Genomic DNA, 12,874 nt, shown 5'->3' on the forward strand with positions numbered 1-12,874 from the left:
CTGTAACATTTCTCTAAGAACTTAGATTACTTTTGATGCTCTCCATTTAATTAGGAAAATCTCTGCTTGTTTTACAAGCTTTTCTGGGTCATCCAAAGCCCTGTGTGAGAAAAGATGCTTGGATGTTGCTGGGGTTGTGCGGGTCTCCCTGCTCTGAACTGAGCTATGCATGCATAGACCAAGGTTCAGCATTTTGGTTAAGAGGAAAGGAGCCAGTCAGCTGCTTTTTCAAAGAATGATGAGGTTTAGAGTGATTAAATGTCTACAAGCTTCTAAGGTAACAAGGCTTCCATTCTTCTGTGATTATAAATGGCTGAGAGTCAAAATGGGACTATTTATTTCCATGAGTGACTGCGTAGGAAGTGCCTAGTTCATGCTGTGAATAACTTGTGTTTTTCCTCTTCTTCATTCCCTCGGCTTCTGATGGTCTCTTGCAGACGAACTTAGACACATTTCTATTAGCTGTCCCCAGCTGGTGTCACTGGCATCTCCTAGATCTACACCAGCAGTTTTTTGGCCTCAGTCATTAAAAAATACATGAGTAAAAATACAAGTCACTGGCTCCAAGGTGGACATAGTGAGCTAGGCTGCTTTCCCCAGTATCTAGCCAGTCTGCATCTAATGGTGAGCCTGCAACCAATAAAGTCCTGAGGAAGGCACATAAGATGTAAAGCCTTTCCCCTCTTATTTCCCTTGGACTGTTTTTCCCATCTTTCCTCATGTGTTTTGCTAGCAGAAGCACCTGTTGTTTGTCAGACAGCTACTTAAGACTTAGGCTGGAACAGGCACATGATACAGTCAAAACTTTTGTAATTTGAACTCCTATGTAACTTTCCTACTTACCACAGGGGAGATAAATCCTCTTACCCACCTGTCAGGTAGGCCCAACAGAGCAGCTGGAAAGAAGGAAACAAGCTGTGCATGACCATCCAATCCCTGCTGACCATTGCGGGTGTTGCTGGGAGCATGCTTTGCTTTCTCCCGTGTAGAAGATATTACCTGGAGCTTTACCTCTGGGGTCTTCCTAGGCACTCTGGTGCTGAAAAGTTCATTCTGCTCAGCAAAGTCATCAGAGGTGAAAAAAGCAGTTTGAGCAATTGATAGAGCTTAAAGTTACAGATGAAAAGGGAACTTCTCATCAAAGGCTTCAACTTTTTCTATAATGTTGCTGCCCCCAGGCTTGCTCTGCTGATGACTCTCTGTTGGCCTGTGCTCCTTGGGGTCATAGGAAAACTGCTTTGTCTGTTGAAGATGGGGGTGGAGGAGGAGAAAATAATAAGTTGGTCTTTCTTTTTTCTTATTTTTTTCCTCTCTGGAATTGAAAAACATGCAGTTTTAGAAGACATTATGTCAGTCTGTTCCTGCTACGGAGCAAGATTAGTGTTGTATACAAATGGAGATGTTAGGAGAAAAATGTAATGCAAAACAATGTCTTGTTCCCATGCAAGCTAGAGTGGCTGCATAATAAATACAAGGCATCCAGTCTGTGTTTAACATGCTTTTTTGAAGCCATGAAAAAACCTTCAGTAAAAGTCTCCTAAAAAGCTGTGAAATGAAAAAGTAGCAGCTGATTCTTACAAATGTTTCTTCCTGGAGGTTTATGTTTATCTTCAGTATTTTTGTTTAGGATTGTTTGACCCTCACACAGCCCTGTGCAGAGGGCATATATAAAATCAGAACAGCTCCATTTTGAAACACGTGGGGTGGCTTCTGAGCTCACTGGCTCTGCTGTAACTAACACTGCAGCACCTCTCTATCTCTCTCTTAAAACTGAGACATCAAAAATGTTTTCTCCAGCCTCCTCCTCCTGGCCACACTTCACCAACATGTACCTTGCAGAAGATGAGGGATAGCAATCCATGAACTTTACGGCTTCAGTGCTGGGGTTGTTCCTGGGCCAGCTGCTCCTCTGGGTCCTGCTGATGGTCAAGGTATGCATCTCTGGAAAAAGCTGGCTTCTGAAGCAAGAGATATAGCATTGAGACCTATTTGAGATCAGTTCAAGTGCACTGATGAGCTGCAAAGCAATAAGGCATCCAGTAGGAACACGTAAGGTGGTATTTCAGCACTTGCCAAGGAAGGGCATTTATCTGCTATTAAGTCAGCACCCATCAGGATAACAACTAATTGAAACCAAAGGGACCACTCACAGCGTAATATACCAGGCAATGTGAATAATGATAATACTATTTGGCCCTCAGTTAGTCATCTACAGTTTCCTTCTAGAGCTAGAGAGCTCTGGCTGTATCTCCTGATGCTGCACGTGGGCTCTGTGTGGATTAATTTGTGCCTCTGAAGAGGGGTGACTGCTGCTCATGTCTGCAGGTGTTTGGCCCAATCTTACCCCTTTCATTTAAGAACTGAAAAATCAGTTATTTTTTTCTTCCTCCTTTACCACAAACTATCTGGGGTCTCTCAAGTGTCTCAAATAAATCTTTCTGATTTCTCTTTGTGCCTGCTAAATTATGGCATCTTTACTGCAGGATAACAAGCCTGGCTGCCTCCCAGCTGGTTTCTTTGCTGGTTGCCCAGCTGTTAGCCTGACCAGAAAGGTGACATGGATGTCTGTCACAACGCAGGGTTTGCCTTTTCTTTCACATTACTTATGTTGCTGTAAGTATACTTGATGAGGTTCAAACACATGAAGTCTGTGGGAATGAAAATTCCTTGTTATTGCCCATTAACATCTATGCAGGGAGACTGGTACTCAACAGTACCAGTGGATGGGGATTTTTTTTTCTTACTGCTGGGCTTGTTTCTTTTTGTAATATATCTTCCTGGAAACTGATTTTGGTTCTCCCGTTGCTGTCTGTGAACTTTAACAAGCAGACAGACTACTGAGATGGCTGCTGCTGCTGAACAATATTGGATGAGCAGACAGGGTTAGTGCTAAGTTTTGGAACACACTCAGCATGTGCCCCTTGAAGTCTGGATTCTTTCCTGGGACTTGAGGTCCTTCTGTGGACTGCTGCTGTGGCATTGCCTCTGCTCATTAGATTTGATACTTCTGTAAGTATAGAAAGGTGGCTTACTGTTAATAAGCTTCTCTGTTAATCTCAAGCGTGTCCCCTTACTCTGTAAAAGCTCCTTGCAAACATAGACTCCGAATCTCATCTTGGCTGTGCTTCTTCGTTTCTGTTTGTGCCATGCATTGCAGTAACGTATCATTTTCTGAATCCTGCCAGGAAGAATGTCTGCTATTCTTCATAGTCTTCTTTATAAGATGGCTTCTGTAGTGTTAGTCCTTGCCTGCTCTGGGAAACAAATACTTTGCTGACAGTGTTTTTCACTGATACATCTTGCTGTACTATTTTTGAAAGCTGGTCTCGTCTTTGCACTTGGGCAATTCTCCCTTTAGAAAATGTGACAATGAAACCCATGTGGCACCTTTTGTTTTCGCCATAGCTGCTGATGAGTCATTGGTAGGAGACGCTCTCAATGAATTTTAAGTTTGCACAGCACCAAATGAAAGTACTTATTTGGACACTTCCAGTCGATGTTGTGCTCAAGCACAATAGCAGCAATTAACTTGAATGTGATATTGTGAGGTCTGGTTTTGATCCCACCAAAGATGTCCTCAAACACATCCTGCACTGTGAGCTACCAGATCTGAGGGTGGGAGGGCAAAGCACAAGGATGTGTATTTTGGCCACTTCTGAAAACAGAAGCATCTGGATGTAGATTCTGTCTAAAGGTCTCACCCTGCAAAAATGTCAGCCATCATAGTACCAGATTAGATCTTCACTTAGCTCCAGTATGTTTATCAAACTGCAAGGTTTTGCTTCCCCCATCCCCTGCTTCTGCAGTCTAAAGCTGCTGAGGAGTTTCATAAGAATATGTAGCTGTAGTTCCTGTAAATGGGTGAGAAAAATGAACTGCCAACAGTCGTATACTTTATCAATTAGCAGACTGGAGCTGGAAAAAAGAATTATGCCCACCTGTCCTCAACAGTTTCCTGTTTACTGGATTTATTGAGCCCATTCATCTTGACTGAAACATACATCTGGATATGCAGGACTGCTGCTTAATATGTGTGAAGCGGGGGATTTAAAAATCAATCATATTGAGGAGCAACTATTTTCAATCCTTCACTCTTTCACATTTCTGCCTTTTCACTGTGTTCTCCAAGCTGTGAAAGCTTTTAATTTCAGTGTGTTTGACTGACACCCCAGAGGATGTGACTCATGAGTTAAGGGATGGACAGGAAGTGTTCAGTGGTTTCTCAGTAGGGATACATCTGTCCTGAGGCAGTTCTCCTTTTTAAGTGGCAGGGGGCTTTAGTGGGAAGAAAGAAGGTTTTGACTAGGAATTATAAAGGGTATCTAGTAGAGGCTTCTAAGAAAAATGCTCACATAAATTCTTTTAATTCTGTGCTAATAGGGACTTGTCAGTGAGCATCCAAAGGTAAAGTTTGGCCAAGTTTGATCAGCACAGAGAGCAGAAAAGGATGTGGCAGCCCAGAGTGCCTTCTTTCCCCAAGTTTCTCTGGTTGGAGGAGCCACTTCTCTGGTCTTGACAAGAGGTCTAGAAAGAAAAAGACAGATTCTGCCTACACTAGAAATAAAGCTATGCAATATGCCTACGTTCTGACACAGAGTTCCATGGGCAGTTTTCTGTGGGCAATTTCTTATTCTTTCCTTGCTTCCTTATGCTGTTCTCTTTGTCATGGTGTCAAGATGTCCTGTGGATTTTATGACTTGAATTAGCTCATGCCAAGTAATTTACCTGAATGTTAACTATATAATAACACAGGGGAGGTTCAGGTTGGATATCAGGAAAAGGCTTCAGCCATGGGGAGGCTGGGCACTGGAACAGGCTCCCCAGGTCAGTGGTCATGGCTCCAGACTTCCAGAGTCTTAAAAAGGTCTATTGGTCAGTTTAATCCTACAGCCTAAGCTGACTAGAACAAGATATGTTGCAACTATAATGAGTCTATTTATTTCAGTGTATTCTTATTTATTTATCTTTCTGTTCCATGGGTTCAAACTCAGCTATAGCCCTAATCTATTTTATATATGGTTTTCCCTGGTTTCAAAGTTTTGGTTCAGACCCCTAGGAAAGTGCAGAGAGTTTCTCCAGACAGAAATCCCTTCAGCTTTCTGATGTGTCATGGAAAGACTTTTTTTGGGTGCTCATATGTGGAGCCAGTGAAGCGTTTTGAAGTGTCCCTCACCTGCAGACCACTCTTCTGACTGCTTTGTGAGGGAGACGCTGGGTAAGGGATCTGTGAAAAGTAAAGCAGCTTGAAGCTTTTCTTGTGATCTTGCCAAGCGGGATAAATGGCTTCCCCATTTAAACAGGTCAGCCTCTAGGAGGTTTCTTTTCCAATTGGCTGCTGTGTTAGGGCACTCTGGGAAGACATTCTGTGATGTCTCGGAAAAGTTCAGAAAATGCATATAATGTTTCTCAGTCTTAAATTCTTTCATTACCATTGAAGGAACTTCTGGGATTTTGCTTTTTTATTAAAGAAGACTACAGGTGTGTAGGAATCAAACTTCATAAGCTTATGAACTTGAAGCAAATGAACGCATTTCCTCCAGTTTCCTATGGCTCTAATCTCAATAGGCTTTGATAATATAAGAACAGGGAAAGGACAGCTTGTGGTGATGGACAGTTTAATCTCACCTGCCTGCTGTGAAATACACTGGTCGATCTAGAGAACTGCAAAGTATAAATTGCCTTTTTAATACTGATAAACAATAAAGGGGTAAACAAAAACTTAAGGAAATATTACATCCTAATTGTAGTTATCTGCTGGGATCAACAAATCTGGTTCATCCCACAGCTTCTGCTGTTTATTGAGTCTCTCAGCCCCACAGTAATTATTTCCTTAGCCCTTAGTTTGTTTGTGCTGTAACAATGGCTTGAGGATGAGAAATTCTGTCCATGTTTATTATGCAACCAAAGCAGCTGACTAGCTAAGTATCTGTCTGATTTTTTTTATCAAGGAGTTTGTAAGCAAACTTATAATCTAAATGATGCCCTGATGTAATGTAAAGAAAGGGAGGTGATGGATAATCCTCTACCCCTCTCCATCCCATTCCTTACAAGTCAATAAGCTGCATTCCGTGCTACTTCAGGCTGTTTGCATGGAAAAGAGGTAAAGAGGGAATAGACTGAAATTATGTAACTTGTTTAATCGTAGAATTATAGGGCTGGCAGCAATGCTTCAAGTCTCCCTCACACCCAGCCTTTACTTGTGCCCTCGGAAGAAGCAGGATCCTTTCAGAAACTCCGAGCTGAGTCTCGCCTCTCTATCACAAGGCAGAGATGGATCTTACCAGATTTTCAGGCTGATCTGATGAAAGAGAGATGGAAAAATGCTACATCCTGTCAGTTTACAATCAGGCAGCCTCCAGGTGCCACAGCTTGGGAGTACAAACACCATGAAGAGCATCAGTTTGAGAAGATCTAACACAGGGAAAGAGAATGAAATTGAGACTGGGCAGAATATCAGAGCAATGTTTCACAGCAGTGAGGACTACTGAGTATGACTGGGAAAACAGCAGAAATGATCTTAAGAGTGGGGTGATAACTATGAACCAACCCATGCACACTGCCCTGTAAAGGAGGAGGAGCTTGTTATCTGCCTGGTGGGGAAACTGTACATCAATTGGTTGTTTGCAGTCTAATGAAGGATCCAAGTGTGCTGCCCAAAGGTGGACATTTTCACTGATTTATGCCAGAGGAAGACTCCTGGTAGCACTTCAGCTCAGTCTGATTTCAGTGTGTTGCACTCATGTCTTATTCTAGTGAATTAGGCCAGAGTGGAGTCCTTCGTTAACATAGGGTGGTCAATTGTATTTTGCCTGTAAAACTTTATTTTTTATGCCTTTTTCTCCTTTTGCTTCAGGATCCCATGTCCCGAAGCATTTAGAAGAGCAGGCTCAGTTACAAGCACTGTAAGGGCGGTGGAGATGTGTGGCTGCTTACAACTGTCATGGACAGATGTCATGGGAGCTCAGCATTTTGAACACGAGACAGGCAGAGCTGTGCTGTCATGTCTAAGGAATATGATCCCCGTAAGAGGAATGATATCTGCTATCCTGTAGGGCATCATGTTGATGGGTGATGTTAGCCTCTGAACTGCTTTTCATGACACTTGAGTGGGTCACTGGTAGCTCCCCAAAGAATTAACTGCTGTGGTGAGGTGGGAAAAGATGTCTGACCTTGGATAGCTGGCCTTTGTGCCTCAAGCACAGCAGCTGGTGCCCTCCCTCTGCAATTGTTTTGTGGGAGTCTGGGAGGGCAGGCAGGCAGGCATGGAGACATCCCTTTCACAGAGCAGAAAGGGGCTTGTCTGGCTGTGCTTGTATGCTTGAAACGTGGAATGAACTTAAATATCCCCTTTAACTTTCTTAGAAGAAATCCCATTTGCATGTTACACCATTATTAGCAGAGACAATGGGACAAACACTGGTATCCTGTTAATTATGGGCATGCTAATGGTATATACTTCTGCAGTCAAATAGCTCTGTAATTCTATTTCCTGTCTTAATTTTGTGCTTTGCTGTTTGAAATGTTAATGAAGCCAGAATTCTCAAAGGTCATCCTCTGAATATATCGGCTTTTTTATTTTTTATTTTTTTATTTTTAATTTTGTTTCAGAACAATTTAAATGAGGTTTTGTTCTTAATGTTGCTAACAATGTTAACTTTTCTGTTTAATTAATGAAGGTGTAGGAATATGCCTTGGCCCTGGTCAGCGAGCTAAATGAGAACAGCTCTGTGTTCTTCTCTAAACCATTCCCTGCCATTTTCTGCCCTGATACGTGTCCTGTTGCCCTGTTTCCCCCAGCAGCCCCTGCCTCTTTCTCTTCAAAGATGACATGGAAGAATAGTTAAAGGAAAAAAGAAAAAGAAAAAACAAGAACAAAAAAAAACCAACAGAAAAGTGCAAATTTAGCAGAACTGAGCATTGCATTTTCCACGAGGCCATTTATCATCCTCAGAAAGTTTAGGTTCTTCACAAATAATAAAGCAAAGAACTGGTAATTGCAGTTTTCGGCTAATTGGCAGAACTGTGTCATGCAAAAAGGAGAATTTCTACACTGCCTTTGCTGACGATACTTGAAGGTTGTTTTAAACTTTCTACTAAATTAAGTGATCGTCCCTTGTCCGGGTTCAATGTTAATCCAACAGGTGGGGTTTTCATTTGTTTTTAATACTCTTAGATGACGGGGAAGTGGCAAGTGTAAGAGGTTGTTTCCACCAACTCGATTTGTGTGATAAAGCTCTCCAGGTCTGTTGTATGCACCTTCATATTGTAAGCTAGGTTCTGCTTTCTTTTTCACTGGAAAGCAAATGGAAGCTCTGGGTTATTTGGTGCTTTTGTACATGACCATACAGCTTTTTGGTGCCTTAAATACCTCTCATGCAGCCAAAGCTTCTCAGTGGTTAGAAAATGCAGGAGCTGTTTGTCTGGCTTTTTTCAGTCTGAACTGCTGACAGTTTCCAGCTTTAGGAAGCTCTCACCTGGCTCCCAGTGTTTAAGTCTCTGATACAGTGGGGCTGAAAAGGAACTGGCCAGGGGGAGGATATGCAGGTATTTGTTTCTAATGAATTAATCGAAACTGGATCAGAAGGGAGTGGTGGAATTTTTAGCTAGCTAATCTATCAGCTGTACTTGCATGTACCTACAAATCTGTGCATGAGAGGCAAGCCAAGAGCTTCTGCAGTAAACTTGCTGTTTTTCACATATTTAGATAGCGTGATCATCCTGCATGTGGAGGGCAAATGTGTGAGTGGAATTTTACCTGCTTCTAATATAATCAACAGAGAGTTTGCTTACTTCTCTCATACAACGTGAAGGTGACTTTGGTCTACCTCTTACATTTCTCACTTTACAACTGAGATTGTCAGTGTCTTTTAGCTTCACAGCCTAGGGCTGGATAGTTCCTCAAATATTATTTTACAGCAAGTGTTTCCACCTACAGCGCTGAATTTGCATGTTAGAGCACTTCAAGGGCAGCTTCCCAGCCTACAGACCCTGCTGTTCAGGTAGATAGAGGACAGTTAATCAAGTGTCTGAATGGAGTTCAGCAAGCTTTGCACAGGTATTCCTGGTGTGTCTCAGTGTCAAAATGGGGCAGTATTTACCCTGTGGTGAACAACCCTGGATGCAGATATAACAGCTGCTTGGGGAGGAGTCTGTGGCATTTGTAGCTCAAGAACACCCACTAGCTTAAAACCAGGGTTGTGGCCACCTAAACTTCTAATCTAACACAACTGGAGAGACTATAAGCCTCTTAAACCAGCTTTTCCTGGTTTGTGGACATCACTTGTCCATCAGCCATGGTAGTAGAACTGCCCCAAAACTGGGGAGGAGAACCATGCTACTGGTTAATGTCTCCTGCAACACTGCTGTTCTGGGGGGTGAGGCAGTTCGATTATCTGAATGCTTACTACACTGATATTGCCAACTTTTCTTTTTTTCCTCCACTATTATAGATCTAATCATAAAGTCCAGCTTGTACCCAAAGCACTAGCACATCCATCAAGACGCATTATGTTCTCTAGGGCTTTTTATTTTTATTTATTTTTTTTAAATAAAGACTGTATATTTGGCATTATATAAGAAATCAGTTTTGAGAGAAGATTGATGTTTTCAGCAGATTTTGGTATTTTATGATATTTACAAAGCCCAGAGAAGTGCAGAGGGAGAAAAATATGACTAACTTTTCTTGAGTACTCCAAATAGTTAAATTGAAGTGAAGCTCTTTGTTGTTCCCCAGCAAAACAAAAACAAAAGTCTCTTTTGTTTTGTGTGGTAATTATGGATTTTCATGAGCACTCCCTGGTAATCAGGTTTAATTACACCAAACCCAAATCACATTATAGTCATTTTCCAAGGCTGTGTTGGAGACATGCCACATTAACCCAAAAGAACAAAGCTTTCGACAACAAGAAGAGTAAAAAGACAAAGGGAAGCAGCAAAGAAGTAAGATTTTTCTTACCTGTGACTGTACCCTTTGCACAATGTGATGCTGCACTAGAGGAATAAGCACTGATAAAAATATTGGAGAAATAATGTTGTCCTTGGATATCTTGGGAATCTAAGGGATAAACTTGTGTAAGGATTTACTCTTAATTTTATCTTCTTTACTATCATGTCTATTTGATTAAGCTAATAAAAAAACCGTGCTGCAGGTTGCATTATGTTATTTTATTATGCTCTTTTTCTTCTTGCTTGCTAAGCCTGACTTAGCTCAGTTGTCGAGTGCCAAGGGTTATGGGTTAGACTGTTCTGTGAGCTCATGAGCTGCAGAAAAAGGTTGGGGCTTGGTGGGTTGGAGGAACTTTCTATAGGAAACTAATGGGGGAATCTCATGTCTGCTGTGATGAGTAATGCTTTAGCAGATGCGCATGAAATGATGGAAATAGATCAACTGTACCACCACATTAAGCACTGAAAATAATTTTGGAAAGCCTGTCTATCCAGGCTATCCAAATAAAAACTTGATAGGAATTTCATTGCTGAGCTGAGGAGGGGATGTGGTCAAGAAGTAGGTAACTTAAAATTCATACAGGGAGCATGCTTTAACATAAATGCATGTTTTGAGTTCTGGTAAGATATGAAGTGTGCACACTGGCACACTTGTATCCATTTTTCTATTATGTCATATGCACTTATTAGTGAAAACCTCCATGTAATTTTTAATATGTGCTGAGTGAGTAAGAGAACTCTCAGTGTGAATTTTCCTGCACTATAACTTTTGCTTTCTGGCTTCCACAAAGCACCGTAAGGACTTCATCTGTAATTAGTGAGTTGTTCGCATTGCTGTAAAGTGGTAACCTGCTGTAGCTATTGTCTTCTTTGCTGTACACAACTTTCAAAAATATGGTATAGGATGTCATTATTCTTTTCTTTGTGGTTCAGAAAAAGAATCCATTTTCTTTGATAAAAGACCCATTGATCTTTGTGATCTATAAATCATTCTTTCAAAAGAAGCCCTTTGAAATATCAATTCAAGGTATTCTCACAGAATATAACTTTATAGCTTTTTCTAGTGATGGAAGATAATCCTTGCGCCTATCAAAAAGAAAAATCCATACTATTTTTCATTGAATTTTGTGACTTTAGTTGAAGCTTTCTGAAGGCCCAACATTACCATCTCTAGCCTTGTATACCATATGAAGTCAAAGCCTTTGTGTCAAAACAGCATTTCCTTACCTCCAGCAGAGCTTGAGATAATTGAATTAAAAACAGGACTGTACGAAACAGCACTCCTTGCAGCACTGCAAAGGCTTAGCACCTTTCATGAGGAACACTTGTGCTGTGTGTGATTTCTTCCTATTTCTATTTTTATTTTATTTTATTTTATTTTATTTTATTTTATTTTATTTTATTTTATTTTATTTTATTTTATTTTATTTTATTTTATTTTATTTTATTTTATTGTCTTTTAAGGAACTGGTTTTCCATTACTGTAAACTGCTTTAGGAGCCCTGATAAACTCTCTCCATAGGATGCGTTTCTTAGATGCCAGCTTGAAAGTGTCTTACATGCAGTGGAAATACCTGATCTTGCATAAACCTGTCCTGGACAAATCTGCCTCTACCAAGGCTACAGGCCAGGGTCTGCTAAGACTGTCGTATTTGGTGAAACAACTGGAGGGGAGGTGGTGAGTGAGTGGTGTCATCATGCTCTCACGCCAGCTGTCAGTCCTGTAGCTATCAAGTTTTTTGGCATAAGGGTGCATTCATGTTTCTCCTTATGCAATAAAGGACTGAGACTTTTCTTTGTATAATCTGAAAACCATGGCCACATCTTCAAGGAAAGAACAATGTACGATAACAATGCTGGCTCTATTGCTAGTGGAGGCTAGAGAGCGGGCCTGGGGTGGCTGCCTTTCAGTGCTATAAGTAATGAGCAGTCCTTAAGTGAACAGTTTAGAATTCCTCAGAGACGTTCAGAAACCTGCTGCACAAACCAAGGAATAAACGCAATGCAGCTCTTTTACATAAATAATCCTTTCTGCTTCTAATCTTCTGATTTATTCCCGTGGTGGCATATTGTTTGCGGTGTTTATCTCAAGGGACTGCTATTGATCTCTATTGAAGTGCTGAGGAAATGCATTTATCTGCATGAACCTGTGTCACTGTAGAGGCGCTCTGTGTCTGAGTGTACAGTTCTCCTCTTCGTGGTGATCACGCCTTATCTTTATTTCTCTTTTCCCTCCTCAGTTTATCTTTTGGGTGGCTGGCGCAGAGCAGTGGAATGCTTGGTGTGGTTTGTGAAACTGATTTAGGAAGTCAGCAGTGCTTCTAGTCCAGATCTTACCTCTTCAGTCTGTGACCTGACTGTGGATATAATGTGATTTGGTTTGGTTTTTTTTTAATAACTTTCTCACAGAGACATCTATACTTCAAGCATGTTCAGTGAAATTGGGGCACTCAGTAGAGGAGGGGAGAAGATGGTAGTGAGGAAATACTACCCAAACTGCATCCTTATTGAAGCTAAATAGGGTATTCCCAAAGGTTGAGAAAAGGACCAAGATCTGAAAGTAGCTGGAGTGCCATGCAGAAGGGGGAGGATTTTGTAGCAAATGTGTCCCTCTGTCTGTATTCTCCTCTGAGAATGTGAGGTCTGAAGGATTCTTCAAAGAGCAGAGCCTTCATCACAGGGTTGTCTCGTCTAAAACTGCAGAATAGAGTGAGAAACCTCTTAGGTCTGGTCCTCAAATGAGAAGATTAAAGAGAAAACCACACTTCTATTTTGGTTCATTTGTCCTTCAACATTAGAAACAAGGCAAATGTTAGATTTCTGTTAATTTTTTTTTTTCCTGTTATTTTTTTTTTTAACCTGGCTTGTATTATAGGAAATGTCAAGGTAACTGACCAAAGCTTTGGTATCATTCCTATGGGTTTTCCTG

At 41.2% G+C, this 12,874-nt stretch overlaps 1 protein-coding gene across 3 annotated transcripts in view; it reads left to right on the forward strand.

Moving 5' to 3' along the window:
- LOC146752465 (uncharacterized) overlaps positions 1-12,874 on the forward strand; it is a 126,132-nt gene that overhangs the window by 15,614 nt on the left and 97,644 nt on the right. Inside the window, exon 1 of one of the 3 annotated variants that reach the window (XM_085531817.1) lies at positions 1,063-1,931. The exons of the other annotated variants lie outside the window; for them this stretch is intronic. The gene's annotated coding sequence lies outside the window, so the exon portion shown is untranslated. Of the gene's footprint in view, positions 1-1,062; positions 1,932-12,874 lie in introns of those variants that run through there. 3 annotated transcript variants of the gene reach the window in all.

The sequence above is a fragment of the Coturnix japonica genome, unplaced genomic scaffold (assembly GCF_054131305.1).
Source record: "Coturnix japonica strain WE unplaced genomic scaffold, WE-NBRP24 Scf045, whole genome shotgun sequence".
Lineage (NCBI taxonomy): Eukaryota > Metazoa > Chordata > Aves > Galliformes > Phasianidae > Coturnix > Coturnix japonica.